Source organism: Pseudophryne corroboree, chromosome 1 (genome assembly GCF_028390025.1).
Source record: "Pseudophryne corroboree isolate aPseCor3 chromosome 1, aPseCor3.hap2, whole genome shotgun sequence".
NCBI classification, from domain to species: domain Eukaryota; kingdom Metazoa; phylum Chordata; class Amphibia; order Anura; family Myobatrachidae; genus Pseudophryne; species Pseudophryne corroboree.
The window spans coordinates 43,501,429-43,524,198 of record NC_086444.1 but is presented as its reverse complement, the minus strand read 5'-3'; the positions used below and the strand labels follow the sequence as shown (position 1 = coordinate 43,524,198).

The 22,770-nt window shown below is 41.5% G+C and overlaps 1 pseudogene; it reads right to left on the bottom strand.

The window, feature by feature from the left end:
• Positions 1-13,085: 13,085 nt before the first annotated feature.
• Positions 13,086-22,770, bottom strand: part of LOC135055152 (perilipin-2-like) — a 165,077-nt pseudogene continuing 155,392 nt past the window's right edge.

Below are 22,770 nucleotides of genomic sequence, written 5' to 3'. Positions count from 1 at the left end.
CGCAGGATGGCCCTTCCAAAAAACCCTCCCCAAACAGCACATGACGCAAAGAAAAAAAGAGGCGCAATGAGGTAGCTGACTGTGTGAGTAAGATAAGCGACCCTAGTGGCCGACACAAACACCGGGCCCATCTAGGAGTGGCACTGCAGTGTCACGCAGGATGGCCCTTCCAAAAAACCCTCCCCAAACAGCACATGACGCAAAGAAAAAAAGAGGCGCAATGAGGTAGCTGACTGTGTGAGTAAGATAAGCGACCCTAGTGGCCGACACAAACACCGGGCCCATCTAGGAGTGGCACTGCAGTGTCATGCAGGATGGCCCTTCCAAAAAACCCTCCCCAAACAGCACATGACGCAAAGAAAAATAAAAGAAAAAAGAGGTGCAAGATGGAATTGTCCTTGGGCCCTCCCACCCACCCTTATGTTGTATAAACAGGACATGCACACTTTAACCAACCCATCATTTCAGTGACAGGGTCTGCCACACGACTGTGACTGATATGACGGGTTGGTTTGGACCCCCCCCAAAAAAGAAGCAATTAATCTCTCCTTGCACAAACTGGCTCTACAGAGGCAAGATGTCCACCTCATCATCATCCTCCGATATATCACCGTGTACATCCCCCTCCTCACAGATTATCAATTCGTCCCCACTGGAATCCACCATCTCAGCTCCCTGTGTACTTTGTGGAGGCAATTGCTGCTGGTCAATGTCTCCGCAGAGGAATTGATTATAATTCATTTTAATGAACATCATCTTCTCCACATTTTCTGGATGTAACCTCGTACGCCGATTGCTGACAAGGTGAGCGGCGGCACTAAACACTCTTTCGGAGTACACACTTGTGGGAGGGCAACTTAGGTAGAATAAAGCCAGTTTGTGCAAGGGCCTCCAAATTGCCTCTTTTTCCTGCCAGTATAAGTACGGACTGTGTGACGTGCCTACTTGGATGCGGTCACTCATATAATCCTCCACCATTCTTTCAATGTTGAGAGAATCATATGCAGTGACAGTAGACGACATGTCCGTAATCGTTGTCAGGTCCTTCAGTCCGGACCAGATGTCAGCATCAGCAGTCGCTCCAGACTGCCCTGCATCACCGCCAGCGGGTGGGCTCGGAATTCTGAGCCTTTTCCTCGCACCCCCAGTTGCGGGAGAATGTGAAGGAGGAGATGTTGACAGGTCGCGTTCCGCTTGACTTGACAATTTTCTCACCAGCAGGTCTTTCAACCCCAGCAGACTTGTGTCTGCCGGAAAGAGAGATCCAAGGTAGGTTTTAAATCTAGGATCGAGCACGGTGGCCAAAATGTAGTGCTCTGATTTCAACAGATTGACCACCCGTGAATCCTTGTTAAGCGAATTAAGGGCTCCATCCACAAGTCCCACATGCCTAGCGGAATCGCTCCGTGTTAGCTCCTCCTTCAATGTCTCCAGCTTCTTCTGCAAAAGCCTGATGAGGGGAATGACCTGACTCAGGCTGGCAGTGTCTGAACTGACTTCACGTGTGGCAAGTTCAAAGGGCATCAGAACCTTGCACAACGTTGAAATCATTCTCCACTGCACTTGAGACAGGTGCATTCCACCTCCTATATTGTGCTCAATTGTATAGGCTTGAATGGCCTTTTGCTGCTCCTCCAACCTCTGAAGCATATAGAGGGTTGAATTCCACCTCGTTACCACTTCTTGCTTCAGATGATGGCAGGGCAGGTTCAGTAGTCTTTGGTGGTGCTCCAGTCTTCTGTACGTGGTGCCTGTACGCCGAAAGTGTCCCGCAATTCTTCTGGCCACCGACAGCATCTCTTGCACGCCCCTGTCGTTTTTTAAAAAATTCTGCACCACCAAATTCAAGGTATGTGCAAAACATGGGACGTGCTGGAATTTGCCCATATTTAATGCACACACAATATTGCTGGCGTTGTCCGATGCCACAAATCCACAGGAGAGTCCAATTGGGGTAAGCCATTCTGCGATGATCTTCCTCAGTTGCCGTAAGAGGTTTTTAGCTGTGTGCGTATTCTGGAAAGCAGTGATACAAAGCGTAGCCTGCCTAGGAAAGAGTTGGCGTTTGCGAGATGCTGCTACTGGTGCCGCCGCTGCTGTTCTTGCGGCGGGAGTCCATACATCTACCCAGTGGGCTGTCACAGTCATATAGTCCTGACCCTGCCCTGCTCCACTTGTCCACATGTCCGTGGTTAAGTGGACATTGGGTACAACTGCATTTTTTAGGACACTGGTGAGTCTTTTTCTGACGTCCGTGTACATTCTCGGTATCGCCTGCCTACAGAAGTGGAACCTAGATGGTATTTGGTAACGGGGGCACACTGCCTCAATAAATTGTCTAGTTCCCTGTGAACTAACGGCGGATACCGGACGCACGTCTAACACCAACATAGTTGTCAAGGCCTCAGTTATCCGCTTTGCAGCAGGATGACTGCTGTGATATTTCATCTTCCTCGCAAAGGACTGTTGGACAGTCAATTGCTTACTGGAAGTAGTACAAGTGGGCTTACGACTTCCCCTCTGGGATGACCATCGACTCCCAGCAGCAACAACAGCAGCGCCAGCAGCAGTAGGCGTTACACGCAAGGATGCATCGGAGGAATCCCAGGCAGGAGAGGACTCGTCAGAATTGCCAGTGACATGGCCTGCAGGACTATTGGCATTCCTGGGGAAGGAGGAAATTGACACTGAGGGAGTTGGTGGGGTGGTTTGCGTGAGCTTGGTTACAAGAGGAAGGGATTTACTGGTCAGTGGACTGCTTCCGCTGTCGCCCAAAGTTTTTGAACTTGTCACTGACTTATTATGAATGCGCTGCAGGTGACGTATAAGGGAGGATGTTCCGAGGTGGTTAACGTCCTTACCCCTACTTATTACAGCTTGACAAAGGGAACACACGGCTTGACAAATGTTGTCCGCATTTCTGGTGAAATACTTCCACACCGAAGAGCTGATTTTTTTGGTATTTTCACCAGGCATGTCAACGGCCATATTCCTCCCACGGACAACAGGTGTCTCCCCGGGTGCCTGACTTAAACAAACCACCTCACCATCAGAATCCTCCTGGTCAATTTCCTCCCCAGCGCCAGCAACACCCATATCCTCCTCATCCTGGTGTACTTCAACACTGACATCTTCAATCTGACTATCAGGAACTGGACTGCGGGTGCTCCTTCCAGCACTTGCAGGGGGCGTGCAAATGGTGGAAGGCGCATGCTCTTCACGTCCAGTGTTGGGAAGGTCAGGCATCGCAACCGACACAATTGGACTCTCCTTGTGGATTTGGGATTTCGAAGAACGCACAGTTCTTTGCGGTGCTTTTGCCAGCTTGAGTCTTTTCAGTTTTCTAGCGAGAGGCTGAGTGCTTCCATCCTCATGTGAAGCTGAACCACTAGCCATGAACATAGGCCAGGGCCTCAGCCGTTCCTTGCCACTCCGTGTGGTAAATGGCATATTGGCAAGTTTACGCTTCTCCTCCGACAATTTTATTTTAGGTTTTGGAGTCCTTTTTTTACTGATATTTGGTGTTTTGGATTTGACATGCTCTGTACTATGACATTGGGCATCGGCCTTGGCAGACGACGTTGCTGGCATTTCATCGTCTCGGCCATGACTAGTGGCAGCAGCTTCAGCACGAGGTGGAAGTGGATCTTGATCTTTCCCTAATTTTGGAACCTCAACATTTTTGTTCTCCATATTTTAATAGGCACAACTAAAAGGCACCTCAGGTAAACAATGGAGATGGATGGATACTAGTATACAATTATGGATGGACTGCCGAGTGCCGACACAGAGGTAGCTACAGCCGTGGACTATTGTACTGTACTGTGTCTGCTGCTAATATAGACAGGATGATAATGAGATGTAGTATGTATGTATAAAGAAGAAAGAAAAAAAAACCACGGGTAGGTGGTATACAATTATGGATGGACTGCCGAGTGCCGACACAGAGGTAGCTACAGCCGTGGACTACTGTACTGTGTCTGCTGCTAATATAGACTGGTTGATAAAGAGATGTAGTATGTATGTATAAAGAAGAAAAAAAAAAAACACGGGTAGGTGGTATACAATTATGGATGGACTGCCGAGTGCCGACACAGAGGTAGCTACAGCCGTGGACTACCGTACTGTGTCTGCTGCTAATATAGACTGGTTGATAATGAGATGTAGTATGTATAAAGAAGAAAGGAAAAAAAAACCACGGGTAGGTGGTATACAATTATGGACGGACTGCCGAGTGCCGACACAGAGGTAGCTACAGCCGTGGACTACCGTACTGTACTGTGTCTGCTGCTAATATAGACTGGATGATAATGAGATGTAGTATGTATAAAGAAGAAAGAAAAAAAAACCACGGGTAGGTGGTATACAATTATGGATGGACTGCCGAGTGCCGACACAGAGGTAGCTACAGCCGTGGACTACCGTACTGTGTCTGCTGCTAATATAGACTGGTTGATAATGAGATGTAGTATGTATAAAGAAGAAAGAAAAAAAAAAACCACGGGTAGGTGGTATACAATTATGGATGGACTGCCGAGTGCCGACACAGAGGTAGCTACAGCCGTGGACTACTGTACTGTGTCTGCTGCTAATATAGACTGGTTGATAAAGAGATGTAGTATGTATGTATAAAGAAGAAAGAAAAAAAAACCACGGGTAGGTGGTATACAATTATGGACGGACTGCCGAGTGCCGACACAGAGGTAGCTACAGCCGTGGACTACCGTACTGTACTGTGTCTGCTGCTAATATAGACTGGTTGATAAAGAGATGTAGTATGTATGTATAAAGAAGAAAGAAAAAAAAAACCACGGGTAGGTGGTATACAATTATGGATGGACTGCCGAGTGCCGACACAGAGGTAGCTACAGCCGTGGACTACCGTACTGTACTGTGTCTGCTGCTAATATAGACTGGTTGATAAAGAGATGTAGTATGTATGTATAAAGAAGAAAGAAAAAAAAACCACGGGTAGGTGGTATACAATTATGGATGGACTGCCGAGTGCCGACACAGAGGTAGCTACAGCCGTGGACTACTGTACTGTGTCTGCTGCTAATATAGACTGGTTGATAAAGAGATGTAGTATGTATGTATAAAGAAGAAAGAAAAAAAAACCACGGGTAGGTGGTATACAATTATGGACGGACTGCCGAGTGCCGACACAGAGGTAGCTACAGCCGTGGACTACCGTACTGTACTGTGTCTGCTGCTAATATAGACTGGTTGATAAAGAGATGTAGTATGTTTGTATAAAGAAGAAAGAAAAAAAAACCACGGGTAGGTGGTATACAATTATGGATGGACTGCCGAGTGCCGACACAGAGGTAGCTACAGCCGTGGACTACTGTACTGTGTCTGCTGCTAATATAGACTGGTTGATAAAGAGATGTAGTATGTATGTATAAAGAAGAAAGAAAAAAAAACCACGGGTAGGTGGTATACAATTATGGATGGACTGCCGAGTGCCGACACAGAGGTAGCTACAGCCGTGAACTACCGTACTGTGTCTGCTGCGACTGGATGATAAATAATGATATAAAAAATATATATATATCACTACTGCAGCCGGACAGGTATATATTATATAATGACGGACCTGCTGGACACTGTCTGTCAGCAGAATGAGTTTTTTATAGAATAAAAAAAAAAACACCACACAAGTCACACGACGAGTGTTTAACTTTTTCAGGCAATCACAATATAGTATACTACTAACTATACTGGTGGTCAGTGTGGTCAGGTCACTGGTCAGTCACACTGGCAGTGGCACTCCTGCAGCAAAAGTGTGCACTGTTTAATTTTAATAATATGTACTCCTGGCTCCTGCTATAACCTATAACTGGCACTGCTCCCCAGTCTCCCCCACAATTATAAGCTGTGTGAGCACAGTCAGATATATACATAGATGATGCAGCACACTGGGCTGAGCAGTGCACACAGATATGGTATGTGACTGAGTCACTGTGTATCGTTTTTTTCAGGCAGAGAACGGATTATATTAAATAAAACTGCACTGTCTGGTGGTCACTGTGGTCAGTCACTACTAAACTCTGCACTCTCTACAGTACTCCTAAGCTCCAGTAAATCAAGTGTCTCTGTCTCAAATCAATCTCACTCTCTCTCTTCTAATCTAAATGGAGAGGACGCCAGCCACGTCCTCTCCCTATCAATCTCAATGCACGTGTGAAAATGGCGGCGACGCGCGGCTCCTTATATAGAATCCGAGTCTCGCGAGAATCCGACAGCGTCATGATGACGTTCGGGCGCGCTCGGGTTAACCGAGCAAGGCGGGAAGATCCGAGTCGCTCGGACCCGTGAAAAAAAACATGAAGTTCGGGCGGGTTCGGATTCCGAGGAACCGAACCCGCTCATCTCTAGTATTTACCCTGCACAGAAACAAAATAACCCACCCAAATCTAACTCTCTCTGCAAATGTTATATCTGCCCCCCCCCTGTAGTGCACATGGTTTTGCCCAACTGCTAAAAAGTTTCCTGCTGCGATCAACTTGGAATTACCCCCATGGTTTTGCACAATTGCTAACAAATTTGCTGCTATGATCAGGTCTGAATTACCACCTAAATCTCTACCTACCATTAAGTACGAGTAGTTTGATAAGTGCCTGATGCATACAAGTCTGTAAACTATTGCTGCGGTTTCGTTCACTGTGCGACTGAATACATTTAAACTCCTATATAAAGGTAATACAGTAAAAATGTTTCTCCTACATACTTGAAATGTATCTGTAGTTGAATATACTAATGTATAACCTGTGACTGACTGCTAGTGTGATTGTTGACTTTACTATTTTCTGTCAGTTTCTGTGTATTCCGATCCTCAATGCTGGTGCAAAGCAGGGAGGGATTGGATTGTATGTCACTTTAACAAGTTTTTAAGTGATTTCAGTCATAAATTGTGTAGTTAACACTGTACAGGTGTGTGATTTGTTTATCATTAGAGAGGCAAGGATGAGGAGGATAAACTCTCCCCAGCAGCACCAACTCTGATTTCCTGTTTGTCTTGCAAATCTGGGTTAGCCTCTCAGGATCTGGTTCAAAATGGATTATGTGCAAATTGTTTTAGCTTTCACCAAAGCCTCTTGAATAATCCAAGGCAGGCACAGGTTCAAGTTGAACCCCCATGGGCTTCTTTTGCACAGACATTCGGGCTAATTCAGGTTGGATCACAAATCGCGATCCAACCGGAATTTTTATGATCACCCCGCAGGTGCATGTGCAGCACCTGTCCTGTGCATGCACCTGCACTTTGTGTGGGGCTGTGGAAAATGCGATCACCTCTGCCTGTCAATCAGGTAGAGGCGGTCAACGCTCTGTTTCAAGGGAGGCCTGTGGTAAGTAAAATGATACAGACATGAAACAACATCTTCACAGTCTACACATGTTTCAGATGGAGACTCATCAGAGGAGGAGGATTCCTCGCATTCCGAGTCTGCATACAAAGATGAGGATGACGGTCCCAGCTCAGTGGATATACCTGAGCTAATTAGTGCTATGAAAGCCATTCTGTCCTTAGAGGAGGCAGCAGAGCCTTTGTTAAAATCCAAGGCACCCGTGTTTAAACGTCCCAAAACAATCAGGACTGAATTTTCGGGGTCAGAACAGCTGATGGAGATTATGCAAGAGGCTTGGGTAACACCCAGTAAGAAGTTTAGAATTCCAAAGAAATGGAATTACCATTATCCTCTTCCAGATGCAGACTGTTTAAAAAGGGAGGTGGCTCCCAAAGTAGATACGCATGTCATTCGATTGGTGCGAAAAATGTACATTGCCTCTGCCTTCAACATCATTAAATGATGTTACAGATAGGAAAGTACAGATGGGTCCACGTTTATCTTGGCCTTTAATAGGATTAACGGAGACTGGGCAGTCGGACTTAATCCCCTGCTGTAATGACTTAGGGGGTCATTCCGAGTTGTTCGCTCGCAAGCTGCTTTTAGCAGCTTTACACACGCTAAGCCGCCGCCTACTGGGAGTGAATCTTAGCTTCCTAAAATTGCAAACGAAAGATTCTCAAAATTGCGATTACACACCTCTTAGCAGTTTCTGAGTAGCTTCAAACTTACTCGGCATCTGCGATCAGTTCAGTGCTTGTCGTTCCTGGTTTGACGTCACAAACACACCCAGCGTTCGCCCAGACACTCCTCCGTTTCTCCAGTAACTCCCGCGTTTTTCCCAGAAACGGTAGCGTTTTTTCACACACTCCCATAAAACGGCCAGTTTCCGCCCAGAAACACCCACTTCCTGTCAATCACATTACGATCACCAGAACGAAGAAAAAACCGTGAGTGAAATTCCTAACTGCATAGCAAATTTACTTGGCGCAGTCGCACTGCGGACATTGCGCATGCGCACTAAGCGGAAAATCGCTGCGATGCAAAAAAATTTACCGAGCGAACAACTCGGAATGAGGGCCTTAATCCCCTGCTGAATTGTTCTCTGTATTGTATTGCAGCTGAGAATAATAGATGAAGGGTTTATGTAAATAAACCATGGTGTGCCTAGGCGCAACAAAGAGGCCAAGATAACTGTGAACCTATCTTGTAGATGGTTTAAAAAAAAAAAAAAATTCCCTTGTCTGGGGCAATTGTAAGACCAGCCATGGCTTCAGCCTGGATGGCAAAAGCAGTGGCAGCCTGGGCTGATGCATTGGAGAATGATCTTTCACTGGCATCTAGAGAGCAAAAATCCCATATTGCACATATTAAACAGATGGCTATTTTTATGGAAGAAGCAGCTTTGGATATGGGTAATATTGCCTCTCAAGCATCAGCGTCAGCAGTAGCAGCTCGCATAGCTGTTTGGCTACGTACATGGAAGGCTGAGTCAGAGTCCAAGAAAGTTCTAGAGTCTTTGCCTTTTACTGGAGATATTCTTTTTGGTAAAGAATTAAACAGTATTTTGGAGTCAGAATCAGACTCCAAGAAAGTGAAGTTTCCTTCAACACACAAATCCAAACCTAGGTTTCCAACTTTTCTGCCCTTTTGGACCCAGGGAAAAGCAAAAGGAAAGGATTATGGCAAACAGTCTCAATCTTACAAGTCTGGTAAGACTAAAAAGCATTGGGCTACCAGAAGGCCTGCTTCCAAGCCAGAAGATAAGCCATCAGCCTGATAGTGCGGGCCTTCATCTGGGGGATCCCAGGGTGGAAGGCAGACTTCATTTTACACACATCTGGCAGCAGTCCACCACAGATGCCTGGGTGCAAGAAGCGGTATCTCACGGTTATGCATTTGCCTTCAAGAAACACCCTCCACAAAGGTTCTTTTGTACCAGCCCGTCTTCTGTGGAAACGAAGGCCAGGGTCTTGCAAGAGGCAGTTCAGAAGTTGCTTCAATCAGGAGTGATAATTTCAGTTCCTCCTGTGCAACGAGGACAAGGTTTTTATTCCAACCTGTTTCTAGTTCAGAAGCCAAATGGGTTGTTCCAGCCCATACTCAATCTCAAAGTGCTGAACAAGTACATTTGGGTGCCTCAGTTTCACATGGAGACTTTACGTTCCATTATTTTGGCCATAGAGCCGGATGATTTTATGGTATCCCTGGATATCCAGGATGCTTACCTGCATGTTCCTATAGCACAGTCCCATCAGTGCTATCTCAGGTTTGCTATCCTCCAGCAACACTTTCAGTTTCAGGCCCTACCATTTGGACTGGCCACAGCTCCAAGAGTGTTCACCAAAATGATGGTGGTAATGGCAGCTTATCTCCGTCGACAGGGGATAAGGATTTTTCCATACCTCGACGATCTTTTAATCCTGGCACAATCTCAGGAATTGCTTCAGTGTCATCTGCAACAGACAACAGATTGTTTGAAAAGACACGGTTGGCTAATAAATTGGGCAAAGTCGTCCCTGGTTCCGTCACAACGGATGACACACTTGAGGGCTGTATTGGATTCGGGTCTTCAGAGAGTAATATTACCTCTGAAAAAAATATCCACAATACAGTGGAGGATTCAGGAGCTGCTACACAGTCAAAGGGTATCCATTCACGATGCATGTGATAGGATCTATGGTGTTATCATTCAACATGGTGGAGTATGCTCAGTTCCATTAGAGGCCTCTACAAAGTCTTATCCATTCCAAATGGAATAAGTTATATCAGACAATCAAAACTCAGACTATGGTCCTTCCTCTGGAAGTAAGGAGGTCATTAGCCTGGTGGCTACAGATACCCCATCTGGACAAAGGGAGACCCTTTTGGATCTCAGATTGGGAGGTTCTGACAATGGATGCCAGTCTTCAGGGCTGGGGAGCTGTGTCAGAAAGAAGGTGTTTCCAAGGGCAGTGGACCAAGGAAGAATAATGTCGGCCAATAAATATATTGGGACTTCGGGCCATATATATGGCACTCATTCGGGCAAAGGACATTCTTCAGGGGAAACCAGTTCAAATTTGCTCGGACAATGCAACGGCAGTAACGTACCTCAATCATCAGGGAGGAGCTCGCAGCCAGTGAAGGAGGTAAGCAGCACATTAAGGTATGCAGACCTTTATCATCCAGCCTTGTCCGCAGTGTTCATTCCGGGAGTCCTAAACTGGGAAGCAGATTTTCTCAGTCGACACACCATTCATGTAAACGAATGGGCTTTATACCCCAAGGTCTTCCAGACTCTGGTAGACAAGTGGGGGTTACCAGAGATAGATCTCATGGCTTCTCGTCAGAACAACAAAGTTCCTACGCACGGATCAAGGACAAAGGATCCCAAAGTGACCTTTGTGGATGCCCTGTCAGCAAGATGGGACTTTCGTCTGGCCTATGTGTTTCCACTAATCGCTCTGTTGCCCAGGGTGATGCGAAAGGTAAAACAGGGAAAGGGCGCCATGATACCAATAGCTCCAGCTTGGCCCAGAAGACACAGATCTGCAGAGGCTGTCGGTGGATACTCCGTTCCTACTCCCTCAACATACAGATCTACTGTCTCAGGGTCCTTGCTATTACAAGCACTTGGATTGGCTGTCTTTGATGGCATGGCTCTTGAAACTTCCATCCTCAAAGCAAGAGCATTCTCACAACAGGTAATTAAAACAAATGCTTAGAGCAAGGAAACCATCCTCCGCTCACATTTATTACCAAATATTCAATGGTGCAATGACAGGAAATTTGATCCTAGGTCTTTCAGAGTCCTAGCATTCCTTCAGGCAGGAATGGACAATGGTCTACGGGTGGCTTCTTTGAGAGTTCAGGTGTCAGCATAGACTACGGTTTCAAAAGAAAATTGCTAACCTGCAGGATGTTCGCACTTTTTTCCCAAGGAATGCTTCACATCCAACCTCCTTTTGTTCCTCCTACAGCTCCTTGGGATCTAGGTTTAGTCCTAAAGGTGCTTCAAGTTTCCCCATTTGAACCAAGTGGATCTTAAAAGGTTGACAGCTAAAGTTCTCTTTCTACTGACTATTGCTTCAGCTAGAAGAGTTTCAGACTTAGGGGCATTGTTATGTCGCCATCCTTTTCTTATATTTCATCCAGATAGAGCGGTTCTCAGAACCAAATTTCGGATATCTTTCTAAGGTGGTGTCTAAATTGCACCTTAACGAAAAAATTGTAGTACCAGCTTTCCAAGGGCTGGACTTTTCTGCGGGAGAGGCATCATTGGACGTAGTCTGTGCTTTAAGGATCTACGTGAATCATATAAGTGCTATCAGAAAGACAGATACTCTCTTCGTTCTCTACGGATTTCACAAGAGAGGATGGCCTGCTGACAAGACGACACTGGCGAGGTGGCTTCGGATGATGATTTCAGAAGCATATTCTCAAGCCGATCTCCCTATTCCGGCTAATGACTTTGCTCACTCTACTCGTAAGGTAGGTCCGTCATGGGCAGCACAACATGGTGCTTCAGCTGAACAGATGTAAGGCAGCCACATGGTCTTCCATTAACACATTCATTAAACATTATGCCTTTGATACCTTTGCCTCTAAGGATGCTGCATTCAGGCAAAGGATGCCCCTGTCCAATCAGGAGCAACCCCTCCACTATAATTGCTTTGGGACAACCCAATGTTTATCATGTGGATAATCTGTGGACCCTGCAGGAAAAATATGTAGTTATGGTAGACTTACCGTTGATAACTATTTCACCTAAGTCCACAGTATCCACAAGGATCCCACCCTGACGCACCTGATTTGAGGATCCTTACACCTACTAACCTCTTCCTTCTTGTGCAGAAGTGTGTGCATGTGTGTTCTGCTCACCTGAATAGGGCCCTAGGACGCTCCTGCATGTGAGCTTTGGAAAACTGAATTGCTTGAGCCAGGAGGTGGGGATATAGGGGACTGGCCCGTTGCATTCTGTTAGACTGAACGCTTTTGATCGCTGGTGCCAATCCACTGATGCTACCTCATATCCCAATGTTATCCTGTGTATTTAGGAGAAATAGTTAGACGGTAAGTCTACCATAACTATGTATTTTTACACATGAAAAACAAAAATCCCCTATGTACAGGTAATCTGCATGGAACCATTGACAATGCACCATACAGGTTGATTGTGACCAAGCATGCGATATTATAGTAGGTGTGTGAGGCAGGCCAATTTGGTTAACCAGTGATCGATTATTGCACAACACTAGTGAAGCCGTATTTCAGAATTCTTTTAGTTCAGTTGTGGGGGGACTGAATTTTAAAATGCAGACACGAATTGTTTTGTTCCAAGCCAAGTTAATTGTCAGAGACCCAATGAGCTGAGCCCTGAGGAGCAGAGCAGACATGTACAGTGAAGTCATTGCCCTGTCAAGTTATAGAACATAAGCAACGTATTAGGGGTTTTAGACCTGAGGCCCAATTGTGTAATGATAGTTCCTGCTCAAGTCTTACCACTCAAAGTTTACTGAAGTCCTAATTGATCAGTTACATATTAAGGGAGCACCCAGTAGCAGTGATGTGATGCATCAGAACACTTATCCTTGTGACTGGCATCAGGTTTTTCCCTTTACACCCCATAGAACTGCACAGGAAGTCTGCAATATTTGGTTACTAACACCCCTACCCCCATTCCAAGTGTCATAACGTTGAAATTTAAAGAGTTGCGTACTAAGCTTCATCATGAACACAGACCATTACTGCAGAAATATTTAATATAAAAGTGCACAACATAATTGACTGTGGGGGATGAAACAATACAGGTCTAACCAAGCAGTGTTTAAAAATATGAGTGAAAGTATACAGTAAAGCTACATGACACATTTGCCACTACACATTGGTGATAGCCCACTTGGGTGAATTTGGTACAAAGTGACTGTAGACTGAAGTGCGGTCAATCGTCCCTATTGTCAGAGCCTTTCACATCAGCTTCTTCCTCCCCATGTGGGCAGCCAGCCGGCTGTGGGTAAAAAGGGCTGACCAGCCAGTTTAGTGGTGTGTTATTAACCAAGTAATCCATGACGTCATCCATAGAACTCTTCATCTTGGTGATTTGTTCCTTGCTGGTGGCTAAGAGGCCGTCAGATATGTCTCTGATGGAGGAAGCAGAACGGAAGTTCTGATAGACCTCGGTAGCCATGACACTGATGTTCTGAGCCTTGCTCTGGATGTTCTGCGGAAGGCCTTGGACACTGGTCACCAGGGAGAGACAGGTGGTTTGCAGTTGTAGAGTCAGATGCCGGGCAATAGTCAAAGTGCGTGATTCAATTTGCTGAAAAACCAGAAGTTACATGTTAGAGCATCAGAGTATTATTTCTATGTGTTACCTATTCAGTACTAGACACCTGGCATGTACACCAGTGGAGGAGCTTACCTCCACACTCTCAGCCTCCCCACTAGCTTTCTGTCCCTTCCACCCATGCATGGTACATCCTATCCTGAGCGTCATGGATCTTCTGGTTGGCACCATTCATGTTCTTTCTTGCAAATTCAATCTAAAAGATGAGAAGCCTTTAATCACTTAAACTGGATGATTTATTCAAAAACTCAGAATTTCTCATGATTGCATTTGATAAAGACATTTTCAGTATATATATATATATATATATATATATATATATATATATATATATATATATATAAATAAAAGAAGAAATTCCTTATGATCGTTCCATGAATCTCTTCATCCACATCCTTTGGACCAATTAATAAGAGCTTTATTGAGAACTGCTTTCCATCAGTTCTCCATCCAATCTGGTAATTGTTCAGTCCCCTAGGGACACCACCGTGGAACACTTATTTCTATGTTATTTTCTGTATGATGTCATATTAAATTTACTGTACTACACATGAAAAGTTTGTGTTTCTTCCCACATGTGGAGTTAATTATATGCTATAACTCGATGTGGATGAAGAGATTCATGGAACGATCATAAGGAATGTATATACATTTTACATTATTTTCTCTTGTGAGTTGGGAGCACATTAATGAGGTGGCACCTATTTGAGTAGGATCAGACATTGTTGCCTGTTTGTATATTTTAAAAGTGTTTTGAAGAGTCACTTTTCTTTCCTGGTTCTTACTCTACTTGGCTGCCCATTACTTGTTTGCGCAGAGATTTATTATCTATAACACTATATCACACATTTGTATTCTTTCTCTTCTGGTTTTGGGTGATTTATCTATTGCTGCATCCAAGCATGTTTAAATATAGGGATCAAAGAAAAACGATATTAGAAAATCTTTTTAAAGATGAAGGGGAACACATCGAATTGCTCGATGTTAGTTTAGAGAATGTCATGAAGAAATTGGAGAATACCCTTCTCAAAGAGAATAGAATCTGGTGGGAAATGGTCACCTTAGAAAAGTACACCACACATGAGATCATCCCACGGGGTTTAAAAATTAACAAAAAACCCTCATTTGAATCAGCGTCAGACTCATTCAAAGATGAATGGGGGAGAATTATCAATGAATGTTCATTCTCACTAATGAACCTCATTGTTAATGAAAGGAGAAGGGAACTTGCACATTTAGACGATGAAATAAAGAAGAAGTGTAAAAGACCTCATTGTCCCTTTTGCGGACCTACCAGACTATAAAGTTCTGGAAGAAAAAATAGAAGCGAATATTAAGAGAAACGAAAAGGTGCTAGTGGAAAGAAAAATTAGAAAGTTCATAAGGGACAAAAAAAGAGTCTGAGGAAATAAGTGAGGAGAATAGGGAGACCCCCAAGAGAGAATCTAATGAGATAGACATACAGGTGGATAGAGTGGAATCTAGGGGGGGTAGACAAACACAGAAGCAGAAGAACATATATGAACATAATATGAATGAAAACAGGAGAGGGAGAAGAGGAATCGATTGGGAGCGGAATCAAACGTACAAGAACGACTGGGATCGGCACCAAATACGTAGATATAGAGATCATACCCCTATAGAGACCAACAACAGATTTGAGGTTCTGAATGGAAGAGAGGGAACGAGTCATTTTTTAGGGAGGGGGAGACAGGGCCAAAGATGGAGGTGAAACACAAAACGAGGAGGGGCATTAAGAAAAATATTAAAAGGAAGAAGAAGAGGCGTAACAACAAGAAGAAAAAGATCAAAAAGTCAGTGGTCGAAAAGGTGGACCTTACTGAAAAAGGAGTCAAGATTTTCAACCTAAGTTCTCATGTTTTGACCACAGATGAGACAAAGGTTTTAGAAAAGGGACTCAAATATGCTCCCACCATGGTAATCAACAAATTTGAGACGTTTATTGATATCTCAATATTTGAACGTAAGCTCTGTATCAAGAAATTCTTTTTGAGCAAGGAGGAAGGGTCTGTTGAGGAGAATTTGGTCCTCAATAGAACCCCGTTCAAACCAAAATCGGTCTTTTATCCTGCTCATGTTAAGGGTAACTTCATCGACACCTTTTGTGAAATGATTAAGGAAGATCTGAGAGAAATCAAACCTTCGGGCATTAATTTTAACCTAACGTTTAAAGAACGAATGGCTCTGAAGAATCTTAAGCAACATCCAGAACTTATAATCAAACCTGCAGATAAGGGCGGGGGGGTTGTCGTGATGGACAAAAGTTGGTATACCAAGGAAATAGAGGATCATGTCAATGATAAAAATACGTATGGAAGATTGAAAACAGACCCAACAGAGAGAATTATTATGGAATTACAAGCATTAATTAAAAAATATGAAGATTTAGGTGTCCTAGAGGAGAGAGAGGCCAAATTCTGATTTAATGCCAAACCAGTCACGCCAGCACTTTATCTACTCCCAAAAATTCATAAAAAATGTTACACATCCCCCTGGGAGACCCATCGTGTCGGGAATAGATTCAGCTACTGCTAACCTGTCGGAGTACATCGATTTCTTCTTACAACCTTTAGTTTTACAGAATGTCTCACATTTAAAAGATACTAAGGACTTTTTAAATTTCCTGACCACAGTTCAGTGGGAGGAAAATATGTTTTTAGTCACCGCAGATGTAAAATCTCTATATTCCATCATTAATCATGAGGCAGGATTACATGCGGTCACCGTATATCTAAATAACAGCACTTTGGAAGAACAAGTCCAGGATTTTATTAGAGGGGATCCAATTCATTTTATCGAATAACTATTTTATTTGTAATGGCAATTTTTATCTACAAAAGGTCGGTACCGCCATGGGCACCAGGTTCGCTCCGAGTTATGCCAATATTTTCATGGGTCTATGGGAGGAGACCGTCATTTGGCATAACAATCCATTCGGAGCGAGCCTGGTGTCCTGGAAACGCTACATCGATGATGTTTTTTTCATATGGAGGGGGAGCCGTGAAAGCCTTGAGGATTTCTGCCTGTACCTTAATACTAATAACTTAAACATTGAATTCACATTCAATATAGATACACAAAAGATCGACTTTTTGGACATAACGGTATCTGTAGATAACAATCAGATACAGACGAGGACGTTCACGAAGCAAACAGATTCAAGAACATATATTGAATACAGTAGTTGCCACCACTTGAATTGGCTAAATTCTATTCCGCTTGGTCAATTCAAGCGCACAAAAAGGAATTGTACAGAGGACAGTATATACAAACAACAGGCTTGTGAACTCCAAAAGAGATTTGAAAGGTGTGGATACAGGAAGGATATTGTCGATCTGGCGGTACAAAAGACTAATGAGATCAATAGGAGTGACCTTTTAGCTACTAAACAATATGAACCGAACAAAAATGAGAAGTTCGAGTGGGCATTCATTACCGGTTTTAATTCTCAACACAAAATTTTAGAAAGATCAATCAAAAGAAATTGGAATATCCTTAAAAAAGATCCAATACTGGGAAATAAGATTCCAGAAAATCCCACTTTTATTTACAGGAAAGCTCCAAATCTTCGCAATGCTTTGGTAAATAGCTATCTTCCACCAACAAAAAGAGAACCTAGGATCATCACTAAAGGGTTCCACCGTTGTGGTATGTGCATCGGCTGCCGTGAGATAAAAAGCGATGGCACTAAAAAGCTGGATAAAATCCAGATCAACGATAAAATCGTATATGTTAAGGATTTTATTACGTGCAATACCAGCAACATTATTTATTGTATCGAATGCACCTGTCACTTGTTCTACATAGGACGCACCTCCCGAGCATTAAAAGTTAGGATGGGGGAGCATTGTCGAAATATTAAAAAGGGTTTAGAAACACATGCTCTTTCAACCCATTTTAAAAAGGTACATAATTGTTCCCCAAAATATATTATTAGATTTGCAGGGATCAAACTTATGAAATGTAACCTTCGTCAACGAGATATTGCATCCCGTTTAGCTAAAAGTGAGATGCAACTGATATGAGTGCAATACGCTACAACCACACGGTTTAAACAGCGACTTTGAATTAAAGTGGTTTTTATGATCGGATGTTTTTATATTCCATGTTACTAGGTTCTGTGTTTGTCACTTTTTATTATATCCACTCATGCTGCTATATGTTGTTTTTGGTGTATTAGATTTGCTGTGCATGTCTAATATACCCATTTGGGGTCATACTGCTGATTCTTTGTTTTTGTATATTTTATTTCAGGTTGTTCATCTTTTACAAATTTATGAAGGACTAATATATATGGACTTTTAAAGTAGTTATTTTAATGTTTCTTATTCATTGCCTAAATCACTTCCGCCAGGCTTATTTAAGTGAACTACGGGTAATTTCCGCCAAGACTATAATGGCCGGATATTAAGAATGACGGACTTCCGGGCAAAACACCCGAACTTCCGGAAAAACACCACCGTTATCCTCACTTCCGGCCAACATTAGTGTGTACCGCTGATGACACGCTTGAGGATAGGAGGAGTGGACGAACGGACGTTGCGGATGACGCACTTCCGGTCACGACGAGGATGACGCGCTTCCGGCCGGGGGCGCACGAACAGAGGCTTTCCGATTGGTTAAGACTTACTTTTAAGGACGGGATGTATCAGACTCTGACACACTGCCTTGAGAAAGACCCAGCTAAAAAGGGTTGAAACGCGTTGGTGAACTGTGTCAGAGGACCCTGGTTTCCGGAGCTACCCTGAAGGTACTGGATGCTAGCCAGATTGACAGTATTGTTCCTGAGTTTCTGCCTACCCGGGTGGCTTTTCCTTTGGACCAATTAATAAGAGCTTTATTGAGAACTGCTTTCCATCAGTTCTCCATCCAATCTGGTAATTGTTCAGTCCCCTAGGGACACCACCGTGGAACACTTATTTCTATGTTATTTTCTGTATGATGTCACATTAAATTTACTGTACTACACATGAAAAGTTTGTGTTTCTTCCCACATGGAGTTAATTATATGCTATATCTCGATGTGGATGAAGAGATTCATGGAACGATCATAAGGAATGTATATACATTTTACATTATTTTCTCTCGTGAGTTGGGAGCACATTAATGAGGTGGCGCCTATTTGAGTAGGATCAGACATTGTTGCCTGTTTGTATATTTTAAAAGTGTTTTGAAGAGACACTTTTCTTTCCTGGTTCTTACTCTACTTGGCTGCCCATTACTTGTTTGCGCAGAGATTTATTATCTATAACACTATATCACACATTTGTATCGTCAGTATGTACGCCCGTTGCCGAGCAACGAGCGCGACATGGATGTGTGCGCTCTGTTGTTTGGCCTCACGTGGATACGTACGTCCCGCTGCTAAGACACAGGATGAATGCTATTAAAGACGCCTCCCGTATTTAGTTTCCTAGCAACCAATTATGCTGAGATACGGGGTAAGCGCTACTCGGAGCGCTTCCCATAAATCTCCTGGCAACCATTTTTTGCAGGATTCGCGCTACTTAGATTCTATATAAATACACTCCTGTGTTATTTATATAGAATATGTGCTTTTAATAGTACCTCCTATATATAGTATATAACTCCTCACGTAGTATTTGATATTAATATACCTATTCCTTATCAGTAAGATTAGATGTTAACATTAAACACCCCATTATAATATTAATGAATTAACGAAGATTAAGATACTTGATGTTAGTTTAAACTGGGAACTGCAGTTGAAATATGTAAAAAATATACATTTATAGGGGTTGCTTATAATATCTCCTACATTCCCATACATTTAACAACTTCATATATTCATAGATTGTTGTAACACTTATTAACTTCATATATTATAGATTTTGACACTTGCAATTAATTCATTACATATTTAAAAAATCCTCATTAGTGTGAAAAAATAATAATAATAATAAAAAAATCTAATTAATTTGATTAGGTTATAGTGCTGTGAACAATTTGTACATAATAATACTGAATGGTGAAAGTAATTGAATATATTAACCCTATTGCTTAATGGGTCATTAATTAAGTGCTCATTAATAGTGAACTTCATTTGTGTAACTTTCTTTTTATAAATTAGTACTTGCTAATAGTAAACAAATTCAATTGATTTTGTTGTTATTCAATTTAATATAATTTTTTCCTTAATCCTTAATGGATGAAACATTAATGTTAATTGTCTTTAGTGTTCTACCTTATTACACTTATAATTTATACAATTGCCAACCACTTTAAGACTTAAGTTACTAATATTTCTCAAAAAAAAAAAAAAAAAAAAAAAACAATTCACCATAAAGTTGGTTACCTTTTAGTGTCATACCCCCTTATTATTAAATAAAAATATGAATTAGTTGTAATTGACCTTTAATACTACAATATGTTTTTACTGGAGTCATTCAAATGACAAGCATTTTCCAAATAGAGCAAATTAATGTACAAAGGGACAATAACAAACAGACCAAATTAGTATGAAAAGGGACAATAACAAAAATAAACACATGACCCTGAGTAAACAAACTCATCTTAAATTTTATAATAGCAAATAATTTTATATATAAGGAGCTAAATATAATTGATACCGTATCTATATTAGAGAAATGAAACAATGTCAATTCCCTCATTCATTCCATAAGGGATAAGGGTATTTAGGGTGAAAATCCAAAAGGATTCTCTTTTGGATAATTGTAATTCTCTATTTCCCCCTCTATCATTTTCTGTTATATGTTCCAATATAGTGAATTTTAAACTTTTAGTGTCCGAGTTGTGGACTTCAGAGAAATGCCTAGGTACACTGTGTGTGGTTATCTTATTTTTAATATTTCTAAGGTGTTCCTGAATCCGAACCTTGATCATACGTTTGGTTTTGCCTATATAGGCTTTGCCACATCCACAGGTAATTCTGTAAATGACAAAAGTGGAACTACAATTATGGATCCCCTTTAAATTATACACTTTATTGTTCAATACATCATGAATAATTGGCGATTTTTCTATAAATTTACAACATATGCACCTAGTACACGGAAAAAATCCTGATTGCATCAAAAAATTCCCTGGTTTAAGATTAGTTTTATCTAATGATCTTAAGTTACTCGGAGCCACCATTTCTTTTAAATTAGTTGCCTTTCTAAAAATAAGAGTAGGTTTCTGGGAAAGATGAGGGCCCAAAATAGGGTCTCTTTGTAGAATCGGCCAATTATTTTCAATTATTTTTTTGATCTGTATATGTTCCTTATTAAATTGAGTAATAAAGGGACTATTCTTTATAATACTTTGATCTTTAATTATTTTTGGTTTTAGTAGTTCTGTTCTATTTCTTTTAAATGCTTTAATTCTGGCTTCTTCTATTTTATCTTTGCAGTATCCTCTTTCGAGGAATCTTAATGCAAGTTTTTCTGACTGTTCCCAATAGCTACTGTCCTCACTGCAATTTCTTCTAATTCTAAGGAATTGTCCAAATGGGACATTGTGTTTCCAAATGGGGAGATGACAGCTGTCAGCCGGAATGAAACTATTCATATCAGTATCTTTAAAGAAAGTGGAGGTTTCTATTTTCCCTGATACACAACCTTTTAATATTAAATCTAAGTAATCGATTTTTTCAGTGTCAGTTTTGTAAGTGAATTTTAAATTGTATTCATTATTGTTAATATAGTCAATAAACTTATCAATGTTGATTTGGTCTCCCTTCCAAATGATAATCAAGTCATCAATATATCTTTTGTATATTGCAATGTGATTTAACTCCCAATCGGTATCATATATAAAATTATGCTCCCAATCACCCATGAATATATTTGCGTAAGCGGGTGCAAATTTGGTACCCATGGCTGTACCTTGGCACTGTAAATAAAATTTACCTTCAAATTTAAAATAATTATGATTTAATATAAATGAAATACCATCCAGTATAAATTGACGTTCCTTACATGATATTTCATTATCCTCCAATAATACTTTCTCGACAGCTTTTATACCTTTCTGATGTGGTATTGACGAATACAGTGATTGGGCATCTATAGTTAACCATTTGTAATTTGAGCACCATGTGGTTTGATTTAGAATATTAAGAATATTCATAGAATCCTTTAAATAAGATTTAAGGTTTTTTACATACTTCTGCAGTTTTAAATCGATGTAATGTGACAAATTTGCCGTTAGGGAATCCATTCCAGATATGATAGGTCTTCCAGGGGGGCAGTTCTTATCTTTATGTACTTTAGGTATGTGGTATAATGTGGCTATACGTGGATGTTTCATATAAATATATTCAAATTCTTTTTAAGTAAGCCATCTGTTTTTGCTATATTGAGTATTTGATATAGTTCTTTTTGATACTCCATTGTAGGATCTAATTTTAATTCTTTATAAGTTTTTTCATCATTTAGTATTTTATATGCCTCTACTAAATATTGGTTTCGATTTTGAATTACAACTGCCCCCCCTTTATCAGCTTGCTTTATCACTATAGTGTTATCGGTTTTTAATTGTTTTATTGCCTGTTTTTCTACAGAGTCAAGATTGCAGTCCTTATGTTTTTTTTTGTATTAATCTTAAGTTTTTTAAAATCTTCCTTAACACAATCAAAAAAAATATCTATATGGCTGCCCTTAGATTTGACTGGGTAATATTTGGATGGCAGTGAAACTAATGGTTTTTTCTGAGGTTCATATGATAATTTCGGCACTGGGTTTTTTAAGAAATGTCTTTGCAGAGTTAAATTACGAACATATTTATTTAAATCAATAAATAAGTTGAATCGATTTATATGTAAATCGGGCGCAAATTTTAAACTTTTTTCTAATATCTTACTTTGTGGCTCTGATAATTGCTTGTTGGATAAATTGATGACTCCTGTCGGTTTTCCTCTACGTGAGGAGTTATATTCTATATATAGGAGGTACTATTAATAGCACATATTCTATATAAATAACACAGGAGTCAGACAAATACAAGCAGGTAGCGCTCTAAGTAGCGCGAATCCTGCAAAAAATGGTTGCCAGGAGATTTATGGGAAGCGCTCCGAGTAGCGCTTACCCCATATCTCAGCATAATTGG